The 18,418-nt window shown below is 46.6% G+C and overlaps 1 long non-coding RNA gene and 1 other non-coding gene across 2 annotated transcripts; both read left to right on the top strand.

Moving 5' to 3' along the window:
- Nucleotides 1–13,895: 13,895 nt before the first annotated feature.
- LOC124659481 lies at nucleotides 13,896–17,551 on the top strand. The gene is made up of 7 exons (XR_006989593.1): nucleotides 13,896–14,005; nucleotides 14,147–14,268; nucleotides 15,181–15,258; nucleotides 15,768–15,888; nucleotides 16,415–16,445; nucleotides 16,590–16,690; nucleotides 17,175–17,551. It is a non-coding gene; the product is annotated as an uncharacterized LOC124659481 (long non-coding RNA).
- Nucleotides 17,552–18,070: 519 nt separating this feature from the next.
- Nucleotides 18,071–18,162, top strand: LOC124668813. The gene has a single exon (XR_006991893.1). It is a non-coding gene; the product is annotated as a small nucleolar RNA Z266 (small nucleolar RNA).
- Nucleotides 18,163–18,418: the final 256 nt, after the last annotated feature.

Consider the following 18,418-nt stretch of genomic DNA (forward strand, 5'->3'; position numbering starts at 1 on the left):
TGAAGTCACACAACTTAGTATTTTCAGGGTTGGCCATTTTAGCAGTAGTAAATAAAGCAAACTAGATAAAGTAAATGCAAGTAAACTAATTTTTTTGTGTTTTTGATATAGTAAACAAGACAGCAAATAAAGTAAAGCTAGCAACTATTTTTTTTGTGTTTTGATATAATGCAGCAAACAAAGTAGTAAATAAAATAAAGCAAGACAAAAACAAAGTAAAGAGATTGAGAAGTGGAGACTCCCCTTGCAGCGTGTCTTGATCTCCCCGGCAACGGCGCCGGAAAAGAGCTTGATGGCGTGTATTTCACACGTTCGTTGGGCAACCCCAAGAGGAAGGTATGATGCGCACAGCGAGCAAGTTTTCCCTCGGAAAGAAACCAAGGTTTATCGAACCAGGAGGAGCCAAGAAGCACGTTGAAGGTTGATGGCGGCGGGATGTAGTGCGGCGCAACACCAGGGATTCCGGCGCCAACGTGGAACCTGCACAACACAACCAAAGTACTTTGCCCCAACGAAACAGTGAGGTTGTCAATCTCACCGGCTTTCTGTAACAAAGCGTTAACCGTATTCTGTGGAAGATGATTGTTTGCAGAGAAAATAGTAAAACAAGTATTGCAGCAGATTTGTATTTCAGTATTAAAGAATGGACCGGGGTCCACAGTTCACTAGAGGTGTCTCTCCCATAAGATAAAAGCATGTTGGGTGAACAAATTACAGTCGGGCAATTGACAAATAGAGAGGGCATAACAATGCACATACATGACATGATAAGTATAGTGAGATTTAATTGGGCATTACGACAAAGTACATAGACCGCCATCCAACTGCATCTATGCCTAAAAAGTCCACCTTCAGGTTATCATCCGAACCCCCTCCAGTATTAAGTTGCTAACAACGGACAATTGCATTAAGTATGGTGCGTAATGTAATCAACAACTACATCCTCGGACATAGCGCCAATGTTTTATCCCTAGTGGCAACAGCACAACACAACCTTAGAACTTTTCGTCACCTGTCCCGGTGTCAATGCGAGCATGAACCCACTATCGAGCATAAATACTCCCTCTTGGAGTTAAAAGCAAAAACTTGGCCGAGCCTCTTCTAGTAACGGAGAGCATGCAAGATCATAAACAACACATATGTAATAACTTGATAATTAACATGACATGGTATTCTCTATCCATCGGATCCCGACAAACACAACATATAGAATTACGGATAGATGATCTTGATCATGTTAGGCAGCTCACAAGATCCAACAATGAATCACAATGAGGAGAAGACAACCATCTAGCTACCGCTATGGACCCATAGTCCAGGGGTGAACTACTCACTCATCACTCCGGAGGCGACCATGGCGGTGTAAAGTCCTCCGGGAGATGAATCCCCTCTCCGGCGAGGTGCCGGAGGAGATCTCCGAATCCCCCGATATGGGATCGGCGGCGGCGGCGTCTCGGTAAGGTTTTCCGTATCGTGGTTTTCGCCTCGGGGGTTTCGCGATGGAGGCTTTAAGTAGGCGGAAGGGCGAGTCGGGGGCTAACGAGGGGCCCACACCACAGGGCGGCGCGGGCCCCCTTGGCCGCGCCGCCTTGTGGTGTCGCCACCTCGTGGCCCCACTTCGTATGTTCTTCGGTCTTCCGGAAGCTCCGTGGAAAAATAGGCCCCCGGGTCTTCGTTTCGTCCAATTCCGAGAATATTTCGTTACTAGGATTTCGAAACCAAAAACAGCGAAAACGAGAACTGGCACTTCGGCATCTTGTTAATAGGTTAGTTCCAGAAAATGCACGAATATGACATAAAGTGTGCATAAAACATGTAGGTATCATCAATAATATGGCATAGAACATAAGAAATTATCGATACGTCGGAGACGTATCATTCCTCATTAAAGAACATGTTCTTCAAAAGTTATTCTTTTGAAGAATATAACAAGTAATCATTAACCATGCCATATAGTATTAAAATTGACAACTGCTCTTTACTTATTATACAACTACAATTCCTTGATGTGTATGATTGTTACTATGCATGTTCTCACTTGCTTATGATTCTAATACAACAAGAACCTAATAAGAACCTTGTTTGTTAATCACTCTAAAAGTGCAACACACCCTGAACTGATCACTGCTACTCACTAATCCTAAATCATCGGGGTTAGGTCACGTTTAGAACAATTGCATCTCATACTTATGCATTATTGCATCCTTGGTAATCTTTTAAACATCATCCTTACCGGACGATGATGCTATTTCAGAATTTGGAGTTATTATGTATCGAAGACCTTGCCTGCATAATCTTGCAGTCAAGAAAGGCAAGTTCATCACTTTCTCATGTCATTTGAGTATCTTTATCAAATTACTTGCAAAGTACTATGATTATCACTATTGCATAAAAACCAAAACCACTACTTTCATAACTATGAATATGACTATGTGGTTGGCAATGGAACCATGGATTGTGTTGATATGGTGGAGGTTCCATTGCAAGGGTTTATATCCATCTAGGATTAAACAACAAATGTCGTCCAGATGATTCTTGTGCCGTAATACCCGTGTTAACCATAAGATCCGGAGTGGGACGGAGTAGTCAAAAGTGTTTCCACCTCTCGTTCATCAACGGATGCGCTTTACCGTAGACACTTGTATCCGTCGGGGCAAGCGGTAGGCTGGGGAAGCCTTAAGTCCCCACGGCATAGTCCGTAGACACTTGTCGCTCGAAGAACAAGCGGTAGGCTGGGAAGCCTTAAGTCCCCACGGTATTGCGGTCTATGATGGGTTGCGGCTACGGCGAAGGAGTTTGGTTAACGAGTCCCAAACTGTTGTCGTGGTCGGGGTCCACCCGTGAGTGGGAATAATGGGACCGGCGAGGACCCAGGGTCGGGGTATGCAACAAAGGGTGGGTGTTCGAGGTAGCGGAGGAACATGATTGGCTAGACCTTATACCGGGCCTCACACCAAAGGAAGTGTGGACGAGAACTTAAGCTCGGTTGGCACCAAGGTTAAGATCTCTTATGGGTAAAGCAACACACCTCCGCAGAGTGTAAAGAACCGTGACTCGTCACTCGTTCCGGGATATGGAACTGCGAACGCGGCCGGAAAGGAGCTCCATGAAGTTCTAGTAAACCGGTGAAGGCTGACGGACATAGTTCTTCTGAATAAAAGCAACCTTTTGAAGAAATGATTATGAAAAACCTGCATTGGTATTAGACTTTCTGGTCTAATGCCGTAGCTAGTGCATTAAACACTTCTTTCCTATAATGAACTTGTTGAGTACGCTCGTACTCATCCCACTCTTAAATCCCCTGCTTAGATATGGAGGCATCGAAGGAGGATCTACAATACAACTCGAAGGCCGAGGAGTCAACAACTACTTCAAGGGACGGACCCCGTCGGAAGAGTCAAATACACATCCAACAAGGAGAAAACCTAGATTAAGCCATAGAAGGGAACTAGCTTCCTAAACCTAGCTCCTATTTAGCTAGAATCTATTCATAGCCTCAATAGCTAGTTAAATACTCTACAAATAGAGTTCGTGATAAGACTAGACTACGCGTCGTTCTTCTGGAGTTGATTTGCAGTTTTACCTCATTGTAAAGTAGGAGGCTGTGATGATCTTATGTAACAGAGTCAATGTATGTAATTCTATAGACATGCCTTGGACCCGCATATGTTTCTGTTGTACCACTCTGAGCGATATAATACTAGTGGAACGGTGTTTCATTGGTGTTATATCAGACTTGCATACTACACCATGCAGTGGTATGCCGGGTCACCACATTCGGTCTTCAACGCATCATGTGCTTCGTCGCCAACACGTCACACAAAGGTGAATCTTCTCCTTTACGGGTGCATGCAATTACCTATATGGAATGATATGCTACTTCATTAATTATCTGTCTATGATAGGAATACATCGACAAGTACGGAGGTAAGGGACGCTACCACGAATGCCCGAGGACTCAAGGTTGTACAGAGGAATGGAAGAGAAGAAGGAAGAAGCTAATGAGGCAGTCCAGAATCTCCGGCCCTACGCCCCGGAGTCTCCAGACCACTACACCGGAATGTCCGGCCTCCAAGCCTGGAATCTCCGCACCGCCAAGGCCCGCCACGAGTGTGCACCAGGCAGAAGCCAGCCCGGAGCATGGTCGAAAGCTCGCCCGGAATCTCCAGCCCACACTGGAATGTCCGGCCCTCGCCCCCGGAATGTCTGGCCCTCCACCCTGGAGTCTCCGGCCCGTCGCCTCGGAATCTCCGAACTAAGTGATGCGCCAGCCACAAGACAATTCGGGCCTCAGCCCATGTATCCCATTATGTATGCCTAAACTACCCCTAGGTCGTGGCTCCCTATATATAGTCCCCCTTCCCCATCTATGACCCTAGAGTTGAGATGATATTAGAATTGGCTTATGCCTATTATCCCTATGTGGATTAGGGAAATCCCCTCGCCATATCCCAGGCTCCTCCTTATCCAGATCTTTTCCGTTCTAGTAATTCTATCATTTGAGAATCTCTTTCCTTGCAAATCTATTCTAAATTGGTCTTTTACTCTTTGGAATTCTATTTGGGTTTGGCGATATTTTGCAAGAGGTTCTACCTTTCGGTCTTTCTCGCGCAATTCTATCGAGTTGGTGGTTCTGGCCTACGAGGACAACCGATTTGTGTGCGTGTGTTTGTATCGTGTTATTCGTGTTCATCCACCTCCCACAAATCCACTCCGCAATCACACTCCCCGTGGTCAAATTCGTGAGACCGAGCAACTGTCGTGGGTACACCCTTCATCAAAGGAGGACAGGATGAATGAGGAAGGAGGAAAAGTTGGAGGAGACGATGGAAGAGAGGAGGGGGAGAGAATGTGTGGAGTAAGGAGGTGGATAAGGATGGCGGGAGTTGGTGGCCTATTGTTCAAATTCGAAGGAGGGAAAAGTTAGCAGTGGCGCACGGGGCATGGTGTGCCACTGCTAACTTTTCCCGGTTTCGAACTTTTTTCTAAAACCTGAAAAACTCTGTTTTCCTTTTTTTGTTTTGAGGAATCTAAAAAATCACTGAACTGTTTTACGTGGTTGAAATCGGATGTATTTTTTCTTGTAGATACATTTTTATATAATTTTTTTTTCATCGGAGGTCGTATGCAACCTCGGTAGCCATTTTACCAAAACATGACGCTATTTTGCAAAAAAAATGTCGAAATTCATGTTTGTTAATTTTCCTGCAAACTAGAACACATAATACATGACCATCTCAAAGGATTTTGAAATTTAATTTTGGGCCCCACTTAGTAGTGGTGCACCATGTCCTCCCAAATGTACCAGTGGCACACCACACCTAGGTGCGCCACTGCTACTGCAAATAGCAGTGGCACACTTATATGTGGTGCGCCACTGGTATGTCTGGGATGGGAAAGCCATGGCCAAGAATAGTAGTGGCGCACTCCCTCACTAGGTGCGCCACTGGTAAGTGCCATAGCTATGGTGCACCTGTGTGCTGGTGCGCCACTGCTAGCAGTATTGGGGCTAGCTGTTTTTCTAGTAGTGAGGGGGTGGCTATGGAGTGAAATGAGACCGAATAAGGTCACTGGTCCTTATTTATACAAGAAAATTGGTAGGGTTTAGGTTTGTTGGGCTCACATGGCACACACGATACAAGTAGGCAGAACCGTCTGCGTTGTCGAAAGCTCGCAAACGATTTTTCTTATTTTAGATGTGAGATACTGTTTTCACAATTTAATTCCAATTTTTACCCATTATATTACATTATTTCAAGTTTTCAGCCATCAAGATTGTTCAGAAATCTCTACTACTTCACCTAGATAAACCTGAAAGTGCTATTACAACATCTATTAAGATTTTTTTAAACATCAAGCTCGACGAGCCTAGCTTTGAATTAACAAAGCCATCAACCAGCAAAGAGTACATGATGACAACAAACAAAGAAAAAGAAGAAAGAGAAAAACTGGGGATACCAGCTAGAGGTACAAGCCCAGGTGGTGAAGAGCTAAAGCCTAAAACAAAGGAACATGCACAACGGAGCCGAGCCTTAAACTACATGTTCTCCGAGAGCGCCCATGACTTCTGCAAAACACAGGCGGCCCGGCTTGAGGCAACAAGCCCCGAGACGCAACTCCGCGGACCTGAACCACGCATGACTAGCACACTGAACATCTTGGCACACAGAGGACCAGCAACACCCTGGGAACTAGCTAACTACGCTAGTGAAGCCGGCGAAACTCCAGAGTTCGAAGGGGGAAGCTTCAGAACAACGCCTCCAGAAAGGAAAACGGCGCTCGCGAGCGTCATCGTTGTCGGCACAGGCAAGATGTGCAATGCTTTCGTGGAAGCTTCGGCGCCCACCCCAGGAGAGCGCCTAAGCCTTAGCGCATTCCATCTGGACAAACCACCAGCTGTTGGAGAACACCGGGGTACGTCCTGCCACTACACACACGCTGACAGCCACCCTAGGCTTGGGAGTGGTCGCGCAAAGGGGAGTCACACCATCTATATGGAGCCGGACACTACCTGATGCATGGCCTCAAAGAATAGGAGTTTCGAGGAGGAGCTCGGAGGGATCACTAGTAACTAGGGTAGCAGACAATGCCCAGGGGCAGGCAACCGACGATAAAATGTGTGTCTTGGCCACACCTCCAAGAAGGTGAATGGCATCCATAGACGTCATCGTCGCTGGCAATGGCATATGCCTTGCATTGCTTTCGCAAACACACCATCGAGCACGCAAGCGTCCTGCAGGCCAAAAAACCCAATGATGCCACACCAGTCCCGTAGGAACAGAAACCGAGACACACCGTCCCCCGGTAGTCCAGAGTGGCCGGGGGGAAATTGGAAGGCGATGACGGAGAACTCCACCGCACCGTTGGAGCACCCCCTCACAACCACATATCCCCAACACTCTCCAGTCGGAGCATACCAGAAAGGGACATCTTGGTCGCTACCAAGATCGAATGCATAGGACACCTGAGCACCGCCAGGCGCCAGCCTGGCCTGTCGCCGGCGACGGCCTCAAACAGCTCAATCCTCTGCCCTCGGGGGCGAAAGGCAGCACCCTGCTGCCCAGAGACTAGACACCTCGGGCCAGCCCAGCTCGAGACTGCCCAGAAACGGCCTAGACCTAGGCCCGTGGCCCAGATCTGGGCCCGCTGCTGCCACCCATGGCCACGGACGCGCCAGCGTTAGGACACACAAGCAAGAGGCTAGTCGCGCCGCCACCCCTCCGGAGCCGCGCAGACCTCGCGCCATGGTCGAGCGCAGTCACCTCCTGCGTAGAAACGCAGCCCCTGCCAACCACGTCGGCCCGCGTTGCCACCATCAAGCGAAAGGGAAAGGAGGCCCCGCCGCCGCCGGCGCTCCCGGGGCTTTGCCCGGTGATGCCCTCTGGCGGCGGCGAGGGAGGGGAGAAGGAGAGAGGAGGGGCTTGCGGGAGCGTGGGCTAGGGTTCGCCCTGCCGCTCGCGGGAGCGGGCAGGACGAAACGGTCTCTCAAAAAAGTCAAGTGACACCTATTAAGATTACAACGATAAACAAACATAATAAAGCCTCCGACCAAAATTCAAGTACAAAGATTATAATCGTAATCACCCCTGTCGCGGTATCCCAGCTGGCCAGATAGAATGTGCAATCATACTAGATTATCACTGAAACAAAATCACTCCTCGTTATAGATAACTTAAACAAACAAAGAAGAATACATGATTATTTTAGCTAGGCAACATATCCAAGACACATGCGTATAAGCGCCAAGCTACCCGTATAAAGTTTTATCGTTAAGTTTTTTCTTGTGAAACTAAAGGAAATAAAATCCTATACGCACCACTGCTATATCATAAATTGTCACCCATGTGTCTAAAAGAAGGTAAACGAAGTGTGTTTCATGACAACCAGCTAATCCATGTTTTTGTGTTTGCATGCCTGCAGTGATATATACATCAGTCCATCGGACAACAAGAAAACATTATTCATAGCACTACATAAGATAGTCACCCGCGCGGTACATGCATGGATAGACAAACTAAAAATATGGAGGCAGAATCCAAGTACAACGATTATAATCGTTATCACCCCTGTCGCGGTAATGATACCCCCTCGACATAATCCCCTCTGAGTGGTCCACTCTCTTGCTTTCGAAACAATACACAATACAACTGCCGAGGTTCAACCAAGGTACGCTCCCCAGGTCGATACATGGAGAAAAGTACTCTTTCTCGGAGTAGTAAATGCAGTTCCTTTCCACCTTGTGGTGCATACCCGAAGCTGACACGCGCACCGCCTTGCAACAGCCTGGCCCCAGGAACAAGGCGTGGTCGCCCAAGCTCATCACCTCTACCCATGTGTATTTGGATAGTTGTGTGTTGACGAGCTCGAACACCTTAAAAGTTCGAGCCTTCCACCTGCCTTCCGGTCTAACCTCATAGGCTGCCGCGAGCTTGTCGCCCAGCTCGAAGATGTACCGTGCACCAAACATCATAGGTATTTTGATTTCCAGTTTGTGGAGAGCGATGTCCACCTTATCATTACTCTCGTTGATGCTGATGACGACCTTGTATAACATGCCATCACTCGTGAGGCCATAGAGCTCACCGTTGGAGAAGGCGATATCTATGAGCCTCATGCCCGTGCCACATCCTAGCGTTGTCCACCCTGCGCTAGAGCAGGAAAGCGTGCGGAGCGCTATATTGCAACCTGTGGTTATGGCTGCGAGGATGCAGTCGTCCGAGGTAGGGTATTCCGAGAACACGAGCTTTGTAATGATTATTTTGCCGGTGAATTGCGGAGAAGCTGGACATGTGCAGGCGATGCGTCCTTTCCCCGGCGCCCGGGCACCGGTAAAGAGGTTTCTGATCTCGACCCAGTTGTCCGCTGCCAGGGCGACCCAGCTGTCTTGGTAGGACCCGACGACCCGCTTGCCGTATGAGAACCATGGGAGCCCGGCACGCAGCACCCCGCCGTCCTCAGGGTTGTATGCTTGCGCTTTCTCGTCAAGAAAGCCGTGGCCCATTGAAGGGTACAGCAGCGGCACCGCCGGCAGCTCTGGCTGACATGACGCGGCGGCGCGCCACGATGTGCAGACAGCGGCGAAGCGGACGCGGTCATAGGGGGAGGAGCACCGGCGGTAGATGTCGCCAAGGAGGTCGCCTGGGAGGTCGCCGGTCATCGAGATCCTAGCTAAGTAATTACTAGAGCCGTGCGTGATGTATATAGAGACCGATCTACGAGAGTAGTAGATCCTAATTATTTATTTGGAGAGCAAATTCCGTCCTGGGCCGTGGGCCTTTCTGCTTGACATGGATGTGAAGGGCCGTGTGGGTCTTTTTGATTGCAGGAATCATCTCCCAATCGCTCCCTGGCCAACCACCATACCTCGCGACCGACCCCTTCCTTCTCCCGCGATCGACCAGCCGTGCACGCCGCGGGGAGGGCCCCAACTCCGTCCCCATCGGTGGTCCCTGACCGCGCCGACCTCCTCGAAGGCGTGACGCCGCCGGCCGGCCTCCTTTCGCGGGCGGCACGTCTGCTATGGATCTCCGCCTTGATCGCTTTAACGTCGCCAGCTGTCACCAGTACGGTTACCAAAGAAAGGACGTACTAGCTTACTAATTTGGGTGTGATAGTAAAACGGACGCCCGGATCTCATCCGGATTGTTTTTTTTAATCTCTACTACGAGTACTTATTAATACTGCGGGAGGTTAGCACGCAGGCCGATCGATTTAATTATCCGCCACGCTAGCTGCAGACCGCGCGCGTACGTCTTGGTCCATCTCATTTCATTCTCGCTCTCGATCAACACCAAATCTTCCATCGCCCAGCTAATCTCGTATACTATATTCTCAAAAAAAAAAGCTAATCTCGTATACTAGCTATCATTTAGTGGACAGAGGTTACGTCTTTGATTAATTCCGTTCGTAAAGTACTAGTACTAGGTAAATTGGTAGTATCACGTGGCACTTGGAACCCTAGCTAGCGCCAGATATGTGCTACGCCACCTCTATTTGCCACCCGCGCTTCCACTTATTTGCTACGGCGGTGACATGGGCATGCTCAACGTCGACTAGGTCTCCCTCACCGGCGATACCAATTCCGTCAACAAGACCGCACATATCGTAACCGTGGTCGACGCCAACATCCAGTCATCGAGGTGCTGCGCGGCCCTTCTTCATCCATCCCACCACCAGCCTGCCGCCAAAGAGCAACGATGATGCGTTGGACTTGTTAGCGCATCCTGGCTCCTCCTCGCCATCGGCTCGCCGTCTAGGGCCGTCGCATCGAGAAGGGCTCGCCGTCCAAGACCGCACTCACAACATGTACTGGATCTTAGGAGATGCGCAACTTTGATGACCCGGTTGCTTTTTTAAGTTCTTGTCACGGTGTTCTATGCATAATTCGTGGCCAACTTTAATTTTGTTTCTTTTGAGATGCTCTCAATAAATGTTACAGTGAGGTAATAATGTGCACGTGGTGGTGTTGTGGTGGGGTTTGCCTTGTTTTTCTTTTGTATACAAACTACTGCCGATCGACGTACTAATCATGTGCGCCAGTGCTAATTGATGGTAGCCAAATACCACCGGCGTGTTACCACCAGCGGACGCTGGTGCGCCGGCGGTAAGCTTTCTTCTAATAGTGCCACTTATCCGATTACCTTAAATCCCAGTTGTATTGTCTCGCTTCGCGCCTCTATGCATTGCGCCTTTGCTACCCCCTAACAAATTAGTAGAATAATACATGTTAGCTCACTTAATTATATTCCTTTGTTTCTTTTTCCTACTTATGATTCTATCACTTTTTCCATTTCATAGTACATGGAGACGAAGAAGTTGGACGGTGATGGAGATCTCGGACGCCGTGACCTCTATGTTGACGATGATGAAGGGCTAGCTCGACGGCTGTTTCACCCTGGTTGGAAGGACTATGGCGTCGATGGCACATGCACACAATATAATTCTATAGCTAGTACAAGCTAGCTAGACGGATCCTTGCTTCCAAGAATATATTTTACAAATATTTGGGATAATTTATTTACGTGTGACTCTAATTACAGGATATAGTACCATATGACGGTAGCTGAATCTTATGTGTGCATGCAGAAGAAAGTGTATATGTACGTGTGGCAAAGCTAGGTCCGGAGGCATTGTAATTTGTAACGCGTTGCATTTTAACGGAGTCCTGCCAGCTGTGTCTAACACGATTTCCTTCGGCTGCAAGCTTATCACATTAATCAAGCGCAACCTATTTAAACAGGTGTACGATTTTAATACGCCCAAAATTTTATCTTAATCTCTGGCTACGTGCGCGTCACGGTTTTAACGCTCCAATTAATATTTCGTCCGACCATCGATTTTTCGCAAGGCCAATATTTCTGGTCAAACCATGGAGCATGATCTTGACGCGAATTAATATATAATACACCTCGCTGGACGGTTACCAAGAAATCTAGGACATGAAACAAACCCAAAGAAAACAATTCATCGCGCCCCCGGAGCCTTTTTCTTTTTTATAGTATCGTATTTATTAGCCTACCAATTTCGGGTGTGAGCACGTCAGAAACGAGGCGGCCATCTCAATTTTCTTTTTCCTCAACTTCATTAACTGCCTCCTCCTGAGGCTGCTCACAGTGAGGAGTAACTTCGACTAGTAAGAGCAAATACAATAAGAACATGTACAGTGATGTCCAATTAGCAGTCTGTAATAGTGTCCACGTAAGAGATTAGGGGACGTGGGAGAGGTTGTCGGTAGAATTAAAGACGGTCTTGTGCTGTGAAAATCGTGGTCTACCGACGGGCTATTTCCCATTGTACTCATGGCATCGCTTGGGTCGTGGGTCTGGCCTGTCTATAGCTGATTTGCATGATTTACAAGCAGTTGTTGTTTACAGACAGCCGAATAGACTCTTTGGTTGTATATGATGTTCCCTGGCCTGTCTATAGGTGACGTGGGAAGCAGGTGCAGACACCCATCGTCGAAATGATTGTACATGCCCTAAGTCCTGATCAGCTAGCTACAAGAATTAAAATAATATATTATTGCTTAGTTGGAGGAGAGAGAGAGGAGGAGAAAAAAGAGGAGTGGACTCTCATGCAAGAGCAAGCTCTAGCACGTGCTCCTATGCACTTTGTGAGAGTGAAATGTGGCCACGTATTGACAAAGTAGGACATGTTTATACCTCACAATTATACATGTTGGCTCTAAGTTGGCTATAGATGACATGACACTTGCTTATAGCCAGCAGTATATTAAATGACCGGCCATCAGGGTGCGTTGGCCGGGTGGGTCAAACACGTGTCAAAGGCCTGTGGGGGCTCAACTTCCAAGGGCATTGGAGATTGATCGTGCTACCACCCCACCCACCTACCTTCCGACGTCTTTAACAGGCTCCCTCGCCTTAAACCCTCGGCGCCACTCGCACGAAAAACCCTCGCCGACCACCGCCCAGCACATAAAACCAACACCGACCACCATCGAGCCATGGGCCACAACGACCATGGGGCTAGAGGGAGTAGCACCGGAGGCAGCGGTAGTGCGCCTCGCCCACGCAACATCACCACCGACAAGGCTATTGTTCTCGCTGAGGCGCGCCTCCTTGTTCCATCGGACTGGCACTTCCCTCTCGAGTTGAAGGTTAGCGCGGCTGGTACGCCATCTCCCTCTCCTCTTAGAACGACGCCAACCTCCTACCATACATCTGGCACGGCGGACCCGCTATACCACGGTGGGATCAGGACAATCACACCTGGGCGGAGGAGAGCACGATGTGGCGCCTGATTTTCGAGGTTGAGTGCGAGGAGGAGCTCGCGGCGGCGCATGGCCCCTACGGCGGGTCGTAGGACCGCGTCGGCCACCACGCCTTCTGGGACGGCAAGACTCCGACACCATCCTTGCCACGCACGACTACAAGGCACCATCGAGTAACAAATCTTTTTTTTTCCAATTGCTGCACATAAACTTGTCTTTTGAAAGGAGTTAACTTGTGTGCGCATGTAGAAGCAAGTGTACGTATGTGTGTGTGTGGCAAAGCTAGCTAGGTAGATGCATTTTAACGGAGTCATTTTAGAGTAGCAGCTAGCGTACGTAGCTTTGTAACGCGTATACTGTCAGGCAAATTCCGTGCTGTTGTCCAAGCTGGTCGAGGTTCAGGACGTAGTCGATCTCGGTCAGGGTTCGAGCGGGAAAATCTCATATCCAGAATTATTTTCACAGTTTTTGAACGCGCTGAGAGGATGGCCGGCCCAGCAGATCGCCGGCCTGTTTCGCGGCTCCAGCGCATCTGCTGCCGTACGATGAAGATGAAGATGGACGGTCGAGGTTGACCCTGCCCAGAACAAAACCAGGAGAAACCTAGCCGCATTTTACCATTTGTCTTTCCCTTGCCCCTTGTGCTGCTCTCGTGACGGAGCCGCCGGCGAACAGGCCCGCCGCGCCGCTGTGGCGGCACGCCGGCACGGCAGGCCTATTCGCCGGCGGCTCCGTCGAACTCGCCCGCCCGGTCGTTCGGGTGGCCCGTGGCGGCTGCTGCACGCCGGAGTGGATGCGACACGCACTAGGACCAACGGGCGGCGACGGTGAGGCTGCACCCCGCCGTATGCGGCCTCCTGATTCCGCCGTCGCAGACACAACTCCGTCCCTGCACTTATCCCCTCGCCGGCGCTGCATCTCCGTCCGCCTTCCTTTGGGACGGGCAAGACGACCTCGAGCTCCACGCATGACAACAAGGTACATGGTTCTTTTTTTTTCCTCCGACTAATTCTACCGCGCGGGCGGCTGTAACCGAGCTAGATCCTCGTCATTATCCAGTCGCCATGTTGCTCTATTCCTACTAGTACTACTACTGTTTTCTCGAACAAAAACTCTTCGCATACTGGACTGAATGAAACGTATGTGTCCATCTTCAACTTTGCAGATGCAGCAGCGGATATCCTTCCAGGGAGGTGATGACGCAAAGGGCATACCTGTTCGGTTTGGGTTGGCTGCAAGGCCCTAGGCTCGGCTCCAACTACCTACATCTCAATGGTAGGCAATTCCACGGCTGTTCAAAATTTTGTCATAATCCAGCCGCCTTGTTGCTCTATTACTGCTGTTTTTCTCAAATTCCTCATGTGCGGACCAAGAGTGGAGTGACTCAAATGTATGTGTCCATCTTCACCATTGCAGATGAAGTAGTGGATATCCTTATGTGGAGGCCATGCTGCAAAGGGCATGGCTGTTCGGTTCCCCATTGGGCTGACTTCATGGCCCTCTAGGCTCGGCTTCAGCTACTTCCGTCTCAGTTGCAGGTAACATGGCCTTTCAGCCGCGACGATTCTGTTGACATCGTGCAGTGTTCGTTGTATATCGAGTAATTGCTCTTTTTTACTCGAGGTTATTTTGTTGCTGGATAAAAAGGGTTTTTGCAATGTATTACTCTATGTCGTTTTTTTAATTTCTTAGCTGCAATGATACCACAGATATATTGCTAGTTCGAATCTTAAGCTAAGTTCTATGTGAAAATTACCAAGCAAATTAAAGTGTGATTTAATTGGACTAGTAATACATCAATACATGTTATCAGCCTATCTCTATATTTGAACTCTTGTTTTATCCAAATATATTTTGATCCATTCATTCGTTAAAGTGCATATACACCAATAATACCGGTGCCCAGCCTGTTTCTGCTTGAAGAATTTAAGACACTGTTATTGTTTTCTGTTGAATAGATTCATTGTTCCTAGATATTGTATGCTCATTTCCTGTATTTGCATTTTATTATAGAGAACTCGTCTTGTGGGCTGCTTCAGTGGCCAAAGCTGAATGGTTGCCTATATTATTCTGTATATGCCTCGAACTTTATCATGATATAAACTCAATACGTTGAACCTTGTTTCGTAGATGCTGATGTATGAGTATATGCCAAATCTATTTTGTCATAATCCAGTCGCCATGTTACTCTATTACTGTTGTTTTCTCAAAGTAAAATTGTTCTCATGTCGGATTAAGAGTGGACTGAATGTATGTGTCCATCTTCACATTTGCATATACAACAACTGATACCCTTTTGTGGAGACGACAATGCAAAGGGAATGATGGTTCGGTTCCCCGCTAGGCTGGCTTCACGGCCCTAGGCTCGCCTGCAGCTATTTCCAGCTCAATTGCAGGTAACATGGCCTTCCAGCCGTGACAATTTTGTTCTCATCTTCCACTGTTCTCAGCTCTGGCCCCTAAAGCGGACGTTTTTCCAAGGTGGAGGGGGAGTGCTTGGACGCCTGAGTGACACCTTTAAAACCATGGTAATACTTCAATACACGTTAGCCAATTTTTATATTTGAACTCTTGTTTTATCCAAATATATTTTGATCCATTCATTTGTTGAGGTGCATATACACCAATAATACCTGTGCACAGCCTATTTCTGCTAGAGGAATTTAAGACACTATTATTCTTTAGTGTTCAATTGATTCATTGTTCGTAGATATTGTAAGCTCATTTTCTGTATTGGCATTTTATTATAGAGATCTTACCTTGTGGGCTGCTTTAGTGGCCAAAGCTGAATGATTGCCTATATTCTTCTGTATATGCCTAATGGTCCTTTTATTTGGTCAAACGTTATCATGATATAAACTCAATACATTGAACATTGTTTCGTAGATGCTGATATATGAGTATATGCCAAATCTATTTTGTCATAATCCAGTTTCCATGTTGCTCTATCGCTGTTGTTTTCTCAAAGTAAAATTGTTCTCATGTCGGAGTAAGAGTGGACTGAATGAAATGTATGTGTCATTCTTCACCTTTGCAGATGCAGGAACGGAAATCCTTTTGTGGAGTCAACGATGCAAAGGGCATGGCGGTTTGGTTCCCCGCTGGGACTGGCTTCACGACCCTAGGCTCGCCTTCAGCTATTTCCATCTAAGTTGCAGGTAGCATGGCCTTCCAGCCGTGACGATTATGTTCTCATCTTTCACTGATCAATGTCTATATAGTAATTGCTCTGTTTTTCTCGAGGTCATTTTTTGCTGGATAAAAATGGTTCTTAGCTGCAATGATACCACATATATATTGCTAGCTGGAATCATCGGCTAGGTTCTATGTGAAAAGTACCAAGAAAATTATAGTGTGATTTATTTGGACTAGTAATACATCAATATACGTTAGCCTAATTCTATATTTGAACTCTTCTTTTATCCAAATATATTTTTAATCCATTCATCTATTGAAGTGCGTATACACCAATAACCTTGATCAGCCTATTTCTGTTAGAGGAATTTAAGAAACTGTTATTGTTTAGTGTTGAATTGGTTCATTGTTTGTGAATATTGTAAGCTCATTTTCTGTTTTGACATTTTAATATTGAGAGCTCATCTTGCCTATATTATTCTGTTTATGTCTTTTATTTGGTCCAACATTATCATGATATAAACTCATACTATGAACCCTGTTTTGCAGATGCCGATGTATGAGTATATGCACCTTTCAGGTTAGCACTGTGTCTGTACACACTAAACTACACCTCAAAATTATTTTTTGGACAAAGTTTCTGAAATGTGCTTGCTCTGCTGGGCTTGCTGTAGGCCGCTAGGCTCCGCTTTGACTACCTCTATCTCTTTGGTTGATACCACAGCGTTGAAGCCATGGAGATTCTGCTCTCCGCCTCCACCTTGTGTTGTCTATTGAGTAACAAGTCAGATTTACTCGAGGCCATTTTGTTGCTGGATAAAATCGGTATTGCGATATGTATTATGCATTTTTTTTAATTTCTTGGTTGCAATGTTATCATAATCTATTTCGACCTGAAATGTCTAGCTTGTTCTTTGTAAAAAAATACCAAGCAAATTATATCGATTTAGTTGGACTAGCAATATAGCCACCTTACTATAATTAAACTTGGCAGCACGGTTGTTGTTTTCCCTCTTATACTATGTGCTCAAATATCTCTAACCTTTATAATTAACCTCTTATACTCATGCTCTGTAGTATGTTGTAGTTGTAGTTATTTTGCAATTTCTGAATCAATGAAATAAAAAGTAGAAATAGCGGGTGCACGAGTATTGATAATTGAACTAGATATTAGGTGCCATTTTCTTTCACTAGGCAGAAATATTTTATTCTAGAGCTTACCTCGTTCTTGTTTTCACTAATGGTACCTTCTTTTTTTAACGTATACACGACCTCATGCTATATACATTTGTCATGTACATTTCAATAGATGGATGCCACCACCTCAAGAAGGGAGACATGTTGCTCCAGGTGTGCTACCGCCTACGCAGTGATAAGCAGCCCGACCGGCTGATGATGACTGAGCCCTCCGCTGGTGAGCCCGACCTGCTGCCAGCTAGGTACCATCCACACACTCCACCAGCACGCCGCAACCACCAGGAGCACCACTGCACCAGAAGGTAGCGCCAACACTCATGTGCTTCTCAAGTATTTGTTTTCTTGCTTTCTTTGTTTTTTATGCTAAGATGATACTGATAATTTTGATTTATGTGATCTTTGTATTGTGCAAAATTTGCGTCAGGATTTTCATGATTTGGTTCATATATAGGTGAGTAGTTCCATCATGTCGTGAAATTCTGAAATGGATGTGTGGTCAGTTGAGAGAGTCCCTATGATTTCTCTCTCTGCTTAATTGGTTGTTGCAAATGAGTAGCTATTGCGTGTACTACTACACATAACGGCCCCAAGGCTGGTTGTATTATTGTGCTTTGAGAGCTCCAACTAGTTAAAATCACCGTACCTGAACTGTCTTCTCTCGAATTTTGACATGAAAATAAAACTGCACTTTATCCGTACAAGCATATAAAAATACAAGGTACCTTAGTATACTGATTAGTTTTGCTAACCTGTGTTGGCATATAAAAATGGTCCTGAACTCTTGATAACAAACATAGTTCTCCATGTTGCTCAGACTTGCTCTGTTGTGACAGCCTCGAACATTCTGTTACAGCTTAACGAATAATACATATCTGCATTTAGAAATGAGTGTTAGTTATTTGCTTTTGTAGTTGATATGTTTGCTGACAGAATACAAAGGTACACTCCATTGTTTCCTCTTTTTCACATGTAGTTAATTTCGTCAGTTTGTGGTTCTGAACAATAGTTTATTAGCTAGAATGATGGTTCAGTTAGATGTACGAGGTCACATTATACGATCTAAAACTGTTTGGGGCTTAAGTTCTGCCTGATTAGTGATGAGTTAGATGAACATTGCTATGGCTTTCTAGCAAGTAATGTTTCAGTAGGTCATATTGCCTAATTATTTTCAGTTCAGGTGCTATGGACACCTGCATCCTTGGTTGTCAATTTCCGCAGGTGAGCTATAGTTCCGATGCAATATCCCAACCAACATTAGCTTGGTCTGTTCGATCTCTAGATCTACTTCTAGCACATATATTGAAAGTTAGCAGTGTTTTAGCTTGCTTTGTTTATGATCATCTGGTTGTGTTGTTT

The sequence above is a fragment of the Lolium rigidum genome, chromosome 6 (assembly GCF_022539505.1).
Source record: "Lolium rigidum isolate FL_2022 chromosome 6, APGP_CSIRO_Lrig_0.1, whole genome shotgun sequence".
Classification (NCBI taxonomy): domain Eukaryota; kingdom Viridiplantae; phylum Streptophyta; class Magnoliopsida; order Poales; family Poaceae; genus Lolium; species Lolium rigidum.